The 17,321-nt window shown below is 35.0% G+C and overlaps 1 protein-coding gene and 1 non-coding gene across 2 annotated transcripts in view; one reads left to right on the top strand and one right to left on the bottom strand.

Annotated features, from left to right (window-relative positions):
* LOC113493070 overlaps positions 1-17,321 on the bottom strand; it is a 57,295-nt gene that overhangs the window by 15,553 nt on the left and 24,421 nt on the right. The gene's annotated exons all lie outside the window — the stretch shown is intronic.
* On the top strand, positions 2,946-3,017 carry Trnap-agg. The gene has a single exon. It is a non-coding gene; the product is annotated as a tRNA-Pro (tRNA).

The following is a 17,321-nucleotide window of genomic DNA, read 5'->3' as shown; positions in this document are numbered from 1 at the left end:
TAGTTTCGAAATGGTTTTTCATAGACAGGTGGCGCTATCAAATGAAAATTATCGAATTATTCTGAAGTACTACTTAGACTGCGCTTTGTAACGAAACCATAGCGCGATTCAGACACGTACAACGCCATCTATCGAGCGCGCATACAATATTTATCGCAATACAATGGAGTTTTAGCTTTATTAATTTAATGAATTATGAATTTTATGTATTAATTTGTATTAATGATAGTCTGTGTATTACATTTATATTATTCTTTTCTATTCTATGTATGTATTCATCCAATTGAATAGGTACTTAAACAACGAACAAAGTTAACAATGCAGTCAAAATCCATACATAATGTTCTTGCCAAACCGCAAATATAAAATTGTTTTCTATGGCATATTATTTTTTAATGTTTTTATAATTTTTCCTTTATATGTGGCTAAGGACCTATCTTGGTGCAAAATTTGAAGTTTCTAAGTCTGCTAGAAGTACCTTAGATTTTTGATGATCTGTCAGTGAGTCAGTGAGTGACAAAATGGTGTAACTTTGATCGACCGTAACTCCTAAACCATTAATTCAATTGGCATGTAATTTCGAACTTAAGCTTGTTCTAATGCCTACTATTATTCCCCGAAAAGCTAAACTCCTAGCTTTGTCCACGTCGAAGATACAGGGGGGGCGAAACAGCCGCGAATCGCTTCGAGAAAAGATGGTACGGCCGTGCCCGTTTTGCTCGAGACTTGGCAGGGGCACTGCCGTGCCCTCAGATGGAGAGCTTTGATCTATTAAATTTTTATGTTTGCAATCATTAAAACACCAGCCAGTTCCGTTTCTTTAGAACCATTTTTATTATTTCACATAGTTCCGTTCTGTTGACTCATATTCACAAGTGGAATCCCGAGAATTATTTAGTGGGGAAAAAACATGAAAGTGTTAAAAGAAGGGTCGTACCGACGCGGCAGAGTGGAAATGATCCATGCTATCTTAAGATCTTTACTTTTAATGTTTTTTTTTCAGTAATGTCATTATTTTTAAATGACGATACAGTCATTTCTTTTGGGTTAACTTCTAAACGTTTACTGTGTTTACTCGAAAGGAACCTTTATACTGAATTTTATTGACTTTTATTATTTACTGAACTTTACTGTTTACTTTGCATGGATTCCTGACTACAATGAAATATAAGCACTGCTGTATGAGCAAATATATTATGTCAAACGCCAGAATGAAAACAAAACTCCTTAGCCGACTCTCTTTTCTACCCAAACTTCTTTAACTCTTCCTTTAACTCTTACATGTTCTAAATAGCAGAAGGTAATACTAATACTGAACAATTACTTGAGCCGTTCATTGATTGGTTACAGAACACTTACGCAATTAAGGAGACATTTTGTTAGCGACGCACGAACAGATGTTTGAAAGCGCGTCCAATTGCGAATCAACATGTTTTGGTGACCGAAATACGAGTGATTATAATAACACTTGTATTGGAGACTAGGTGTAGTTTAGGATTAATAATATGTTTTTTCTCATCAGGGCGGATTAAAACCTTATAGTGAAAAAGGTATGTTATGAGGTATACAAAATTGTAAGTATCGAGTATAACGATTATTCAAATTTAAAATATTTCTTATGAAGAAAAATAAACGAAAAATACCAATATATATTATCATAACTTATCACTAAGTAAGTATGTTATGTACAAACAGTTTACATCGGTCTCCGATCAGTTTACTGAATATTTTAGGACAAGCCTTTGCGATATAATACATACTCACTAAATAATGATGTGATGCACCATGTTTGAGCTGATCATTGACAGATGTGCGCTAATCGACGCACGCGCATGTTCACGCAGACGTATGCGCAATGTAGGATCGATTTCAGGTATTAGTGATGGGGGTGGAGTCGATAAATCTAAATCTATAATTTATAGTGTATGTCATTAAATTGTTTTAAAATAAGATTAGAACTCAAAAAAAGTTATTTAAAAATCTCGTTTTCAAAGTTTTTTGTTTTGTTTATCAGCCTTAAATTGTATGCCTTATTTTTCGGAGAAATGCACAACACAGAGAGATGGGCAAAACTATTAGAGGGAATAACATTTTTTTCATAACAAAAAAAAATGCGAATTTGGTACAGCTAAACCTTTTTTTTTGTTATAACCCATCTGAACGTAGTCACACCACTAGTCCTGTCCCAGTCGTGACCGGTTCGGTGTCTGCGCGGCTGAGATAGTGTTGTTGTAGCAACAATTAGCGGTTGATTAACTCGCCTGGTATACAGAGTCTGGTTATACTTGCTCACTTATCTAAAAATAATTTTGGTTTACTTAACTGTTGGTATGAATTCAAGTAAATGAATGTGTGATGTTTTTAGATTACAGGAATTATTCGAGTCTTCGTCTTGTTTTTCAATTGTAAACGTTTATTGATCTATAGGTACTAAACTTTCATGCAATTGAATTATCAAGCATTTATTGATTTAATTAAGCAATATTTATTTATTTATACAATTGAAGAACATTAAATAGATAAATACGTATAAATATCTGAAATAAATAATAATTAATGTTCAAAATTCGTTCGAATTATTATTACTTGAATTTTTATTTCATATTTTCCTTCTCAAAACCAACCTGACCAATAAGGATAATATAAAAACTATTGGAAACTGTTACAGTTATTCCTATCTGTAAAAATAAACATAGATTAAACGAAGTGTTTTCAGTAATACACTGTGATACTAAGACAATCTTATCAGTGGCGCTGCTATCAAACAATGATATTCATACCAAGTTTACTTTTTGACAAAAACCCAGTTATAAGAAAACAATCACTCACTGTTTTTGACTGAATTTATCGTGAACAGATGAACTGGCTATGAGTATGATATCGTTATAATTAGTTTATACGAATGGTATAAGTAGGCATATTGTAATTTCGACCACATAGACACCGGCTCGTTGGTCTAGGGGTATGATTTTCGCTTAGGGTGCGAGAGGTCCCGGGTTCAAATCCCGGACGAGCCCAAATCTTTTTGCGTTTCTTGGCATTCTTTTCTTACACTGACAAGCACATTTCATTAAATAGATTTATTGCCGTCATTACAAAAATCTTCTTTTTTTTATTAAAATCAGCGATATAAAATATGATTTCTACAATAGGCCAAAACAGGCAAAGTTTCAACAACAAAGATACAATAAACATATCAATACAGTCGTAAGTATGCTTGCAAACATTTTTTTACCGAGAATGGGTAACGCGGACTAAGAAAAATAAATCAAGGTATTATAAGTAAGCAAGTTCAAGTTAGTAATAACTTAACAGTAACTCAGATCAAGTAACCTTCAAGTAAAAAATAATCACCGCTTACGACGGTGCTAGGTAACTGTTCTGTAGTAAATAGCTCTAAAAAAGATCATTAGACTACAAGTAGTAGGACGATACTATAAAGTACGGCGAATGGTATTTTCTTACAACCTCCTCATTTTAAAAGACAGTTCATGAAATTGGAATTTTTGATACTATTTATCCGAGGAAACATGTGTTTGGTGGGTTTCGATGGTACATTTTCCATCATCATATTCAATTTACTATATTTTATCTACGAGTTCTACCTACTTCTACACTACAAGGATAATAATATCATAAATTCAAGATAAGATGCAGTCAATGTTAAATTGTTACGTAATAAGGTCCATCTCTCGACTGTTACAATGTCTTTCTCGCGATAAGTCATTAACAGGGTGCTGCAATATCGTGTCTTCCGAGAAAGGTCAGGCGGGTCGGTAGGCGGCCGCGTGCGTCGTGACGTCATAACATGCCCGCTATGTTGCATTGTATGCAGGGCTGGCACAAAGGAGTAATTGCCATTGTAAATTTGCTTCTGATTAAGCCGATTTTAAGGGCGATAAAAAAAAACCATTTTTTTTCAAAACTACAATTTTTAAATGTCGTAAGATGATTAGAAAAGTATTTAATAAGTGCATAAATTACGTATCATGGTTGGAGTTTTTTGAACTCTTAACTCAAAGTTTTAATCTAAAGGATGCGATCTTGAAGTTAATTAAAATCACGTCTAGTAATAGTCGACCATTATACCAAATAGCCTGAAGTTAGGTGTCGGTCAGACGTTTGAAAGGTCGTGATTTAAGACTTCTTCTACCACAGAGTTTGTATCGATTTGAACTCATGTGAACGACTAGCTAACACTTTAGTCTAGAATAAAAAAAAATGAATTATTGTTTCCTATTGCGTTTTTTTTAGCATTTATCTCACCAGTTCATGCAATAATTTTGGGATTAAGCGTCCGGCGCCGACTTTATGTTTCCTGTCTAAATATTAAATATATGCAATGTTTCATTAATTACCGCTGTGATTTGAGTTGAAGCTTATCTGATCAGGATCTTATGGCAATTCTTACTTTTTATTTTAATATTTTTTAAGGATACTCATTAAGTTGCATATCCGCTACCGCGTAAATGACTGGCGAATTTAGGTTAGTTATTGACATTAAATTAAAAATATATTAGTTTCAACTGCGACAGCCCTGAGGGCTCTTTTTATATGCAAACAACAATGTCCGTCTTTAAGCTGTTAAAGCTTCTCATATTACAGCACCCTGTAGCTCGTAACGACTGCTGCATCGTGCGGTGTCGGCGTCGTGTTGCATGGCTGCGCGTGCGCATCTCAATAGACGCCGCGCCGACCTTCCGTGGCGCCATATTTGTTTTTTATTTATCGAACATTCCATATATGAATTCTTTCGCTAATTAACGCTTAAATATTGTTTTTTACTGTTTTAGAACAGTGTTTGTATTGTTAAAAGTAAAAGGTATTTGTTCTTTAGGTGTAATGTTCATCGAGGCTTCGTGCTATGTCAATATTTTGTGACCAACCATAACATAATGTAACATATCCTGTTTTAAATAGACGATCAATTTCTAGGTTTCTTTTCGTGTTGAAACTAATTTACAGTCCTATAATAAAAACGCTTTTCCTACAATAATTCAACATTAAGTATACACATCGACCATTACGATAGCTGCACCCACAAAACAAGATAAAACAATGTATCATTGGCGCGGTCCCCTTATGCGTGAGATGCGTCTGCGCATGCGCGTCACTGGGCGCGGCGCGTACGCAACCTAGTCCGAAACCACAGGCCATATTAATGTTCACCATATGTTACCAATATCCCTAAACGATACACGTATAAAGTTGCAGACATTCTTAAATGTTGTATTAATTATTGAATTTGTTGAAAATCTTAATCAGCACAAAATTTGTTAATTAATTTTGATAACTTTATTTGGTCCTTCGAGACGTCGTTTAAGCATTTAACAGAATATTTTGAGCATGAATATTAAAATAATTCAATAAATTTATTCCAACCAAGCGAGTTGATAAAATCTAACACACACACAAAGACAAACAAACAAATGAACCCTCGACATAAAACTACGTAGCGTAAAAATCTCCAGTTAGTTATCATAATAAGTTGTGTGTATTTGCATACAATACAACGCACCCCATTCAGGATACAGCCTGTATAGCCTGATTGATGTACTTACCCGCCGACAAAGAACAAGCGTGAAGGTATGGGGCATAATGAAAATAAAGAAAGGTTCACTAAACTATAGACTGGTTTGTTTTAGACGTTTGATTTACTTTCGTAAAAGCTGGCCTTGACCGTCTTTCACTTGAAGTTCAAGTTTCAATTTTAGTGACTTGAGTTTTTGTTATAAGAGTAATATTAGAATGTTAAAGTTTACTGGCTAGATTAAATATGAACTTGGCTTAGTTTGTTTAGATTATTGCAATTTTAATAATTGTGTTGGATAGAAATTTAATTTCTCCAGAAAAGTACACTTCTTTGTGGCGTTTCGACTTGAAGGACCAATAGTCACTTCATCAATCCCAAAACGGTGGGATCAATTTAAAATAACCTCGTTGATATTATCAGAATAATAACGAACTTGCTTACTTGTTATTTCCCTTTAACAATGTGAATATGTTATATAAATATCAAGAACACAAGCCTTGCGCCCACGGCGCGCCTACATACGTTGGCGAGGTCTTTTGTGATACTTAATGACATTTGGTCCTTGTTAAGTTTACACATGTTAATCAAATGCTGTTGTTGTATATCTTTGGTAAAATAAAAATAAACATCAGACTAGTATTTTGTCACACTTTATAAATTATTCCCAATTTGTATATGGTGTTGCAATGAAATATGAACTTTAAAAGAGTACCCATAAAACAGTTATTTTATGTAACCGTTGAATTATAATAAATCCATGATACATAAATGAACTTTATCAAAAGATCGAAAGCCTCTTAAAAGTACTTAGCGATGCCCAAAACGGGTATCCACGAAGGACTTTCCTTTTGGCACTAAAAATAACTCCCGAATGTTAAACATGTGTTTATTCTCATTGCAAGAATATGGCGTATTACAATACAATGGATTTCTTTACTGTTAACAATGTTGCATTTATTTACGATCTCTGTAAATTGCTTTTCAACAAGGTGGTCTCTCTTATTTAAATGATTCGAGCAAAATTGTCTCATAGTACTAATGCGTATTTTATTTTGGGTTTGCATCATAAATACATTCAAGTTACAGCCTGAAGGACTCGTTAATGATTATTTAAAGTGCTATGCGTACAAAAGGACCATTGCGAAGAAACAGAAAAACAAATGCTCTCTTCAAATCTTAATAAGACTAGTTAATCACATCCATGTGTTTTGTCCTACATCATTAGTCTTTATTAGCCAATCTGGGTTGCCCTACATGCAGAGGCCACGCCCCTTGCGAGCCCTGAGACATTCCTGGCGATAGTCAGAGCGTGTCTCTGACCGATACACTGAGATATGGATCAATAAGCAAGATGTATAACGAAGTTACTAAGGACTGAATACCTCTAGTATCTCTATTACTTTAAAAGTAAATTGGCGACAGATAATAGATGAATCTTCGAGTATACTCACTAGCCTTCCGTTATTTTAAATAATCTCTGCATTTAATCCTCATTATAAGTCACTAGTCGTACAGTTCCGAGATGACAGGATGCGAAAAAGTGATATAACAGAGAATTAAATATGCAAACAATTAGTATTATAGTCCAAATAAGGCGTCAAACTAGCATTCACTCATTTCCTTCAATTACATGTAGTCTTCATTACTTTGTCTCCCATAATGGATGAAGCATTCATGATGTTCACTTATTTGTACTGTCAGCATAAAAACATGTTTAAATACATTATTACAAGTTAGACGTGATTATCCACAGCAATTATGCAGAACTTAGGTTTGTATAGCCTTCGCAACCGGTCGACGGAGCTTATGGGAGCATAAAGCTGGTTTTGTTTTACGCGAGCAAATTGATTTAATCGATGTTTAAAGAGTCAGTCTGCAATACAGGATAATTTGATCTGGTTTTAAGAGTCAATGCAATGAAATGTCGCTCATGTTGCGTAAATAGACATGTTACCATCTTGATTTTGAATGTGTTTGATCAGCAATATAATAACAAGTCGTTTTAACTTAAAAAAAACTACACAATACATACGTAAAAAATACCTAAAATTTTATCAAAGCGAACAAAAACTACAACAAAAAATATCACGCTACAACAACTTCAAATACCGACTGCAATTTAAATTGTTTTTGTAACGTGTTTTTAAAACTAAAAATACGAAAACAAAGCAATTTTTTGAACTATCCATCTTAAACAGGTGACCAGAAAACATTATTCACCTCACAATTGTCTTAAGGCATAAAAATAATTAGCTATTCTGGTTAAATACCATTCAGAGTGACTAATTAGGCACCATAAAAAACTTTACAAAATTCGCAATGACGGTGAATGCGCATTTCGTAAACGAACTAGGTATTGTTGTGGTTCTCATAGATCGTTACTAGTTCCTAAAGTATTAAAATTAAGTAGTTATTAACCTATAACCAGCACTAATTTAGAAAATATCTTTTAAATAATTAGAGGATTTTAATATGTCGGTAGATTAAAATGGGACAAATAATAAATAAAAAAAACGTTTTTTGACTCAGTATTTTTGGAAATATTTCATGGTCTCTTAAATTTTATTTTTCCAATTCCGATTACTTGTATGAACGCGTAAATGAACCTGCATCTTTACGACTTATACAGGGTAAGCTATGTTGTTCATCGCATCAATTAGCTGTCTTCAAGTCTGATAGCATCTTAATGAGACACCTAGATTTAGACGTAATTGTCACCGACAGAAGGACACGCTGTAAATAGTTACAGATAAGTATTTATCGAGTGTATACTCAGACGTAGTAATTACGAGTTTGTTTACATTTTGTGTCATGATTATTGCAGTAATATTCATAGTACATTATATTAATAATTCCATTGGGATGTATTACATTTTTAATCTTAGCCGGATTCCATTTTGCTTTTTTCTGGAAAGGAGTTCGACTCCTACCGGCAAAAAAATATAATTTACTTACTTTTGGTTTTCGTTGACCACGATAAAGCATATTACCAATCAACCGGAACACCAGCTCGATATACCACCTAAACATAGCACGAGTTATGAATATTGGAAGAGAGATTAAATACCGTTGAGTTGATTTGCGTTGAGTTGACTGCTATGTCCATACTTGGTTATTGCGACATTTTAGGAAATATTCTAAGAACGGTTCATTATCATGCGCCCAATCCCCCAGACTTGCGACACTACTATAGTTCCGAGAAGCAGTGACGTCTAGAGGTCGCCACTCGCAATGCCTCGCACTCACACTCGTGCGCAGCACTGCACTGTGGTCGATTGAATGTCAATAGGTGCTTATTTTTTTTATCTTTCATGGAACCGGAAACTGGTTATAAATCTGACTGATTTTTATACCTAATGATGTTCTAGGTAAAAATATTTTTTTTTACGGACTGCGATTTTATGATAGTTTTGGCTGATGGATTAAATTGACATTCCAATTAATAAGAGCTAATGAAGACCAGGAACAGTTCTCGGAAAACACAGTTTTAACACATTAGACCTTAGTCCAGTCAATGACCCAAAGTATCTACCACCGTCCTGAGTCACCCGCGAACTTCCTTATACGTCGATTAACTAAATAAAGACAAATCGCTGATGACGTCACGGCCATTACAATTAGTCACATGCTCTACATGTGGCTATCACCACATCGCTTGCCAAAAACGCTTCAATTGTCTCATAAAGACATACGTCGTTAAGCCCTGTTTATTTTTAAATGAACGATTAACTTGAATACTGGTTGAGTATGTCTTGTGTTAAACCTTTTTGTGCCGCTTTTGCCGTCTGTGGTAGTGTGGGATTGAATAAAGGCTCTTGCAAGTATGGTGCAAAAAATATGACGCTTTTGTCCCTTCAGTGCACGTTATAAAATCTCATTTATTTAGTTGGATCATAATAAATTGTGCTGCAGAAACATTTATGAAGGATTAACCAATTAAAGCAAGCAAAAACGATTTGTCTCTACAAAATTGAGGCACAAGAAACTTCACCTTTACCCTGTTAAACAATGCATGACAAATCACCGCTAAACCCCTTTATAAAAGTAAAACAAAGAATCAAAAGTAGTAACAATTGTCAACAGACAATGCTGGTAGTCTGGTGCAGTGAACAGGGCGCTTTGTTCTAATTAATCGCGTTATAAATCAGCGCCACAACGCGGCAGGCGCCACACGACTCGCCTATTTACCTGGACTGATCATTAAGGTACTACAAGGTCAGTAAAGGTAGACTAGAAAAGGCTAATTGAAATGCAACTTTACAAAAAGGTTTGTAGGCAACTAGAAACCTCTTTTTTAAAGTTATCTAGTTTTCTTTCTTTTTCAAAATCTCTCTGTCAAAAGTACCAATTCGTGGTAAAATATGGCTCATTTATGCCAGCATTTCCGTATAGCGGTAGATGTATGTATTTAAATTCCAAGATTCTTAAGAACGTCTTTATCATATTTGTCAGCATAGGTAAACATAATTTGCATAGATTTATACGCTACTCAACTTTGACAAGTTAAAATGTACAACATCAAATTCCAAGAAACTTAAATTGAAGAACCAACAAGACTAAATACTTCTCTTTTTAATATATTTCGGACCTTACCAATGTAAGGATAGTTAGTAGGTTAGTAAATACAATTATTTAACTTGGTGCACATTACTACTTCACTTATATTCTATTAAAACTGGGAAATCATCAACCTCATATATTGGTAATCCTATAGCTTGATATAGCCCGCTTTATTTTTTCGGTTCTTATTTTTTATACCTACGATCCATCTTTTAATCGAGCGCGACGCTTAATTTGCCTTGTCTTGGCCACGATTCTATCACTAACTTAAAACACAGGCTTCTACTATTTGACAATTGAAACAAATCTAAAAGTACCTTTTACTTCGCTCTACTTATGACGCGGATATTTAGACGGACCTCAAGGTCATCGACTCTGTTATTTCCAATATATTATGACTACGCCATCAGTGACGTCACACGACAGAGGGGGTCAAGACAACAACTTCCCGGTATGTAACAATGAAAGTATACGTAATACGGAATCAATGTAAACCTATTTCAATGAATGTATATTTGTAAGTAGGTACATCAAAATGTTCTTGTTGGATAGACTTAACAACATTACTACAGTTACATATTAAAATAAACCAACTGTACCAAATTAGCAGTTTTCTGGCAAGCGGAAAACAATAATAAAATGACAAATTAATGTTAATTATTTTAATTGATGGACCTACGTCATTACCTTCACAATTACAGCGTATAAAATATATATCTATCATAAAAGTTTACTTTTGGTTAGTTAATCCACTTTCCAATATTATTTTATTGCACCCAAAACTAAAATTGAAAGTTCATCGCCTAGTCTCTGTCTCAAATAAAACTCTAAAAGTATGGTGTACTTATGCAAATTACACGTTTGCATTATAGTAGTAAAGACCTTAGAAATAAGGTTCAAATTGGTTTGAACTCTATCACATTTATCTGTACTTATATTATTGTATCCGGGACTAAGTCGTTAGCACCTGCAATGCGTGAAACAAATATTTGATTATAAATTCCATATCGTCGCCCAATACAGTTACGTAGCCGTAAGCAACACGCATGTTGTACGCGATATGACTGGTTCCTGGTACAGTAGCAAGGCCGTTGAGTGCGTTTTCTATTGTGTGGTAAATCAAGTCTAACCCATCGGTGCTACTGAACAAAACGTACATTACGTACTTGTACGATACTGTTGATATTCGTAGATAGACTCGTAGATACTCCCTGCTTTTCTGAAGGATTTTTTTTAAAAGTGTGTGTTGTGACTATAGGTGACTCAGATAGATCCAAAGTTACGGTAGCACAGTCGAGCCAATTTCGTCGCTATTTATGAAATTGCTATACTTATTAAGAGTTTCCAAACAGAAAACCCCATTACAAAATTACGTTACCAAGGAATGTAACCCAAGGTCTCACGCTCAGCGTCACGTTCATCGACCACGGGACCGAGGTGAGGAGAAATATGTCAATATTATGCGTTAGCATGAGTCAGCCAGCGACAGCGGAGTGAAGTCATGACTGACTTAACACAGCACTTGCACGTGGCTTGGTGAGTACGCGTCGATAACACGTCTTCGTCACAAACTACAAAAGTTAAGGTGACACTAAAAATCAATAGAATTTTTAACTACTCAGTCAGAGAAGTGTAACAATTCCTCATTCACACGGAAGTATTCCGGAAGCAGACTAAATGATAATAAATTTCTCCCCGGACTTAATAAAATGAATAGCACAAAAAGCAAACGATTCAACCATAATACCTTAACAAAAGCAAAACGGAACTATATTTCTATAAAAACAGCATAATGGCCACACTTAACTTCACGGTAGGGTAGTGTTATATGCGCACGCGCGGATCTACGCAACAAGTGCGGCCGTATCCGGATACAACGATGAACTTCCTGTCGCTCATTGGGATCAATTGGCCCTATTGGTCCCGGGTAAATGTAGGGCTCTCGCCCTTTGTCCGGTATCCGGGATCAGGGACGTGACACGTGAGAATATCGATAAAGTGTGTTGCAATTTATGACACATGACTTGTCAATGCGTCGATCAGTATAGGAAATTAAATCCAAATATTAAAATCATTTCGCAGAAGATGACTGGCATGAATTGAATAAATTGATTCTCGAAATTTGTTTGTATTTATAATAAAATAATTGACCACAGCGTCAGCCAATACCAATTACCATAATAAAGTTTTAGCACACGCAATACGTGATTAAATCCTTCACGGTTAGAACATATCGGGCTGTAATGCGGCGTGATGGGCCGGGTTGCACCACTCGCCAATTACGACAAACTTTAGCCCGGTTTACACAATGGTTAACAATGGACCATGGATAAAGGCGTAGCTTTGATCTTAATGAAGCATGGTTTCCTCGATATGTGGCTACTGTCCGTGAACCGTTAGATAACATCGAACACACCGCTATTAAGTAATGACAATAGGAATTATGTAACTATTGATGTCTATAGATTTGTAATTCAATGCACTTATCGTGTCATAATTTATTATATTTTTGTTATAAAATCAAATAAAACATTTCATATGCGTTACGTGTTACTTGTAAGAGTTAAAACGAACACACACAATTTATAGATCTCAACCAAAAAACCTTTTATAGCGCGATCAAAGAGAGCTGCATAATTAAAAGACTAACTAATAAGTTGAATACCTACTATATCAGTTTAAACCAAAATGTAATGCTAAGTGTATATAGGTAAAAAAATAAATCAAGTAATTATCGATAGACGCTACGCCCACCCCTAGCTCCAGATTCTGCAGCGCGTCGGCACTACAATGGGTCGATAAAACATTACATAATAACATGCGTATGGGCAAGTCACAGGTTATCGATCTATTGGCCGTTAATACAGTTTAATTTAATCATTATTACAACATACTATTAATTGATCGACTTTGCTGTTATTCAATAGAGGTACACTGATATAGATTTTATTTTGATATCGATGTACATATACGTTTGGAAGTAGTATTGAGTCTTTTCTTCTTACTTTTTTATACGGTTAAAATGGTGACAAGTTGTAGGTGTGCTTTTATTGTTTGCTTATTTTAAAGTTAATGTAAATGTGCAATTGTTTCTTTTGAATAATCATATTAACTCCTACTCAACAATTTAGTTAATTATACAATAATGTTGTAATTAGCATTATTTATATCGAAACTAATATCCTGTTTTTCGATTGAGTAACTCATCCCAGACGAGCATTACTTGATCAGTAAACGAACTAGTGCGTCACTGCCCTACGAGAGTGACATCACTATGAGTGTTGCGCATGCGCGGTGCCGTGCTGTAATGTAATGTTGTAGTACTACGAGTACACGCGGACTTTGATGGTGAATCATTTAGATAAGGCTTAGTGGAAAAACTTGGTGACGGAAATTGGGATGAGTCCAATTAATTTCAGGTAAATTTATAAACTAGTGGTTTGGCACTAAATTAAAAGGTTTTTTTTTTAATTATTTCAGTGTATCAAAAATATTCAGACTATGACCAGGTCGTAACATAAAATGACGTACACGACCTTCCTTTAACAGTACAAAAGTCCTCAAGGAAAAAGTTAACAAAAAAGTACTCATCCAAGTAACAATGAATAAAACAAAAGACGACCAGACCAAACAGACCGCTTAAATAATTCATCAGTTGTTCGATTTAAGTTTAAATTCAATAACCTACACAATCCAGCTAAACACAACTCATTTGTAAAGGAAAACGAAATACTTGAAGACTGCATTCTCCAACGATGCGCACCTATGTACAATCCTATTTGTTTTAATATAGCTAAAGTTGCTTGGATACTAAAATCTTTAGATATGAAGACTTCTTTCGTCTCACAAACGAATGTAATTCCTATTCGTCCACCGCCAGATCTAGAAGTAAAACTGTTGTAGTTTCCGAAAAGAGACAGCGCTCTACATTCTGTAACGTGCTATCTCACTTCTACTGCAACTGACTTACTGAAAGACGTGTTGGTAGGCTCCGCTGTATCCGCATAGTCGCGATTAATTCTGCGCGCGCACCAACAGGTATTGGATATGGTATAAGGTCACGTCTAATGCAAGTATTGTGGTATTAGAGTATCTAGATAAATAGAAGGATGTTGATATCTAAGCTGACTGCTAAATGTGTTTCGAGATCTGAAGGGAGATTAATTTAGTTTACAATAAGGTTCCATAACATTGGACTGTAATGCTAGTCTAAAGATTGTACAGTTGAGTACAACAGTGCGATGCCAGAATGATGTTCTGTAGAATATTTTTTTAAAGCAAGATATACGTCTTAATTGCTTTTTGGTAATTGGTTGGTCGAAAGACATAATTGTCCAAATTTTAAAATGTCCAACCATTGTATGAAGCGAAGGGATGGTGAATAACTCTATTAAATATAGCCCTAACTACTCTACTTATTAAGGCCAGTATTAAGCTCGTTGATTATGACTGTAATAATTTTTCTTGTTTATCACAAAATATATCAAATGCAGCAGAGTCGTTCATAAGTATATCACTGAACAATGTTTCATAACTTGTTATTATTTATTCTTCCCTTTATCTCGTAACTTGACACCTGAACAGTGACGTACAGCCGCGCACCCTACACCGCGTAACCTGACCGCTAACTGCAGGCTCTCATTGAGATACGTCTCATCTTTCCGAGTTACGCACAGACTCCAGTTACGACCCATCATAACAGATACTGCTTGATAAGCCCGCTCGTTGTTTATGAAATCTGATTCGCTTATAGTATCGCTAATACTTAAGTACGCTTTGAATGAACTTTTTAGTGATTTGTTTATTAAACTTTTAAAATACTGTTCTAATGATTTCCGAAGCGATTGAGCAAATGCTTTCACACTTAATTTGATTTAAATTGGATTCAGTCTGCAATACAAATAAAAAGTTATAAATTATTTTTGCTAGGCTATGCCTGTCGCTGGAAAACTTTTTCCGTATTTTTGTAATATTTAACTTATAATACTGATACCTAGATTTTCATTCGACGTATCGAAATCCGGGTAGAAAACGCAGCCAACGGTCACACAATTGATATTGATGAGATGCAGCATTCAACTGGTTTCACATTCTTCGACATACCACAACAATACATGTTTATTCACAAACCCTTACAAAAGAAAACACAAAGACAAAACTATAAAAAATAGGCATATGCGAAACAGCATTACATATACACGAGGCAAATTGTATCTATTAATACGTCATAGGAATAAACCAGGAATACTTAATGTTTTTTTGCCATTATTGTCTGATCCCAGAATTTCCTAGCCTAGGTTCATTATATCCATCACAACCTAGTGTCCAGTAGCAGCCCAGTTTCTCTAGAAAGCCTATAATGACAGGAAGTGACGGCAAACGTGTGACCTACCGGTGCGCTTGCGCAATGCACCGGATATCTACGTGATAGTAAATTATGATTGTTTTGTTAACCATTACCGACGAAAATGAATTAAAGAAAGCTGTTGGAGACGGATTATGAAGGGAGCAGATTGGTGGGTAAACTGGAAAAGTAACAAATCTGCACCTTTTGCTGTTAGGTAATAGAGATATAATTTATTTAACTTAACTAAGTCAACACTACCTTAACTTTTACCCTGCTACTAATTAAGGGTAAAATTACGAACGAAAGGAAGAGAGGACGTGCGGCCAAGTCTTTACTGTACGTTTTAAAAGGGCCTGGAGGCACGCCTACTTGAAAAATAAATGGAGAAAAATTATGGATTCAGAAAGACATTAATAGCTATCAACAAGTTCTGCATCGCAAAGAATAATTCCCAGTAATTCTCCAGTTCTTTTGCAGATAATAAAAAAAAAAATAACGCATCATATTAAAACAATAAACGTGATGGAATACGTCTGGCTTCAAAGTAGCGACGAAACAATAAACTGTGCTAATATAAACATCCCTTGTGTAGAAATTGGGTTACGTACTGTTATAACATAAGATAGTACTAGTACCAAATTACAAGAACTGTTAATAAGATGTAATGAACAATTCTTAAAAGACTATACTATGAAGCACTTAAATAAGCCAATTGCTCAAGTGGGAGCGAGACGGCAATATACATTGCGAATAGTGACATCTTGCTTTCACAACAACTACGGCTCTGTTCCAAAAATGATGGTACAGGCCGGAATACTTTATTGAGTTAGCATTAGAATGTTTGAATAACTCTTTTGTTGTAGTGTCTTCCGTTAAAGATTAATCTTAAGTATACGCAGAATATCCAAAACATAAACATTGAAGACATCAAAGTTATTTACGACGCGATTCTGAGATGTCTTAATAGCAATTTGACTAATAACGATACACGCTACAGGGACAAAGACAGAAGGAACATTCCGAACAAAACTGTTTTGCAATCCCAATCTTAGAAACCAACCAAAGATTTTCTAATCCTGACTGTATGCAATCTTCAAAAAAATACGTCCAGTAATTTAGTTATACATCATTATAATCCATGTAAGATTGTTCGTGAGTCCTTATAAACCTTCTGACTCTATCTATTATACGAATAATGGATGATTAGCACCAACACGCCTTGCGCATGCGTTCCCACGGAACGTTGACATGTGTGGCTGAATGCAAGTGTGCATTGTTCCTAATTCAAACCGATTTTTTAATGGCGGTCAGAAATATAGCCCGTATTTTGAGATGAACTAAAATTGCCAATGTGAAGTTGGTTGATAAAGTATTTAGCTTAAGTGATTCATAATAAATAAGATTATTGACTGGAAAAATAAGGAAAACCACACCATTGCAGATGCAGCGATGAGTCAAGTTTACGAGTTACAATAAATAAAGTGCATTAAAATAAAATCTTTATTTAAACAAATGGAAAATTGCCTCAAGCTTTTTAGTTATAGCCGAAACCGAGCTGAAGTCACACAATATTTCCTTTAACATTTTTGTCTCAGTAATCTTGTTAAAACGATTTATGAAGTATAGTAAGATTACAACACACCCATAAACACGAGACTTGAGCATATGGTAATTATAAATCGTACTTAACAAAGAATGATCCTTGGCTTAGCAATAACAGTCTACATGTGGTGACCAGCTCGGTTATAAACATCAAATGCAGTGGAATTGAGGGTGAGGAAACAAACAATAGATGTGGTGCATCATCTAGGAACATCTTAAGGTCGTTCTGTGTCTAACTGGGCTAAATAATAAACAAACAGTCTTGGTATATAATGGAGA

The sequence above is a fragment of the Trichoplusia ni genome, chromosome 4, assembly GCF_003590095.1.
Source record: "Trichoplusia ni isolate ovarian cell line Hi5 chromosome 4, tn1, whole genome shotgun sequence".
NCBI lineage: Eukaryota > Metazoa > Arthropoda > Insecta > Lepidoptera > Noctuidae > Trichoplusia > Trichoplusia ni.
The sequence above is the reverse complement of the archived record's forward strand: the minus strand, read 5'-3'. Positions and strand labels throughout refer to the sequence as shown.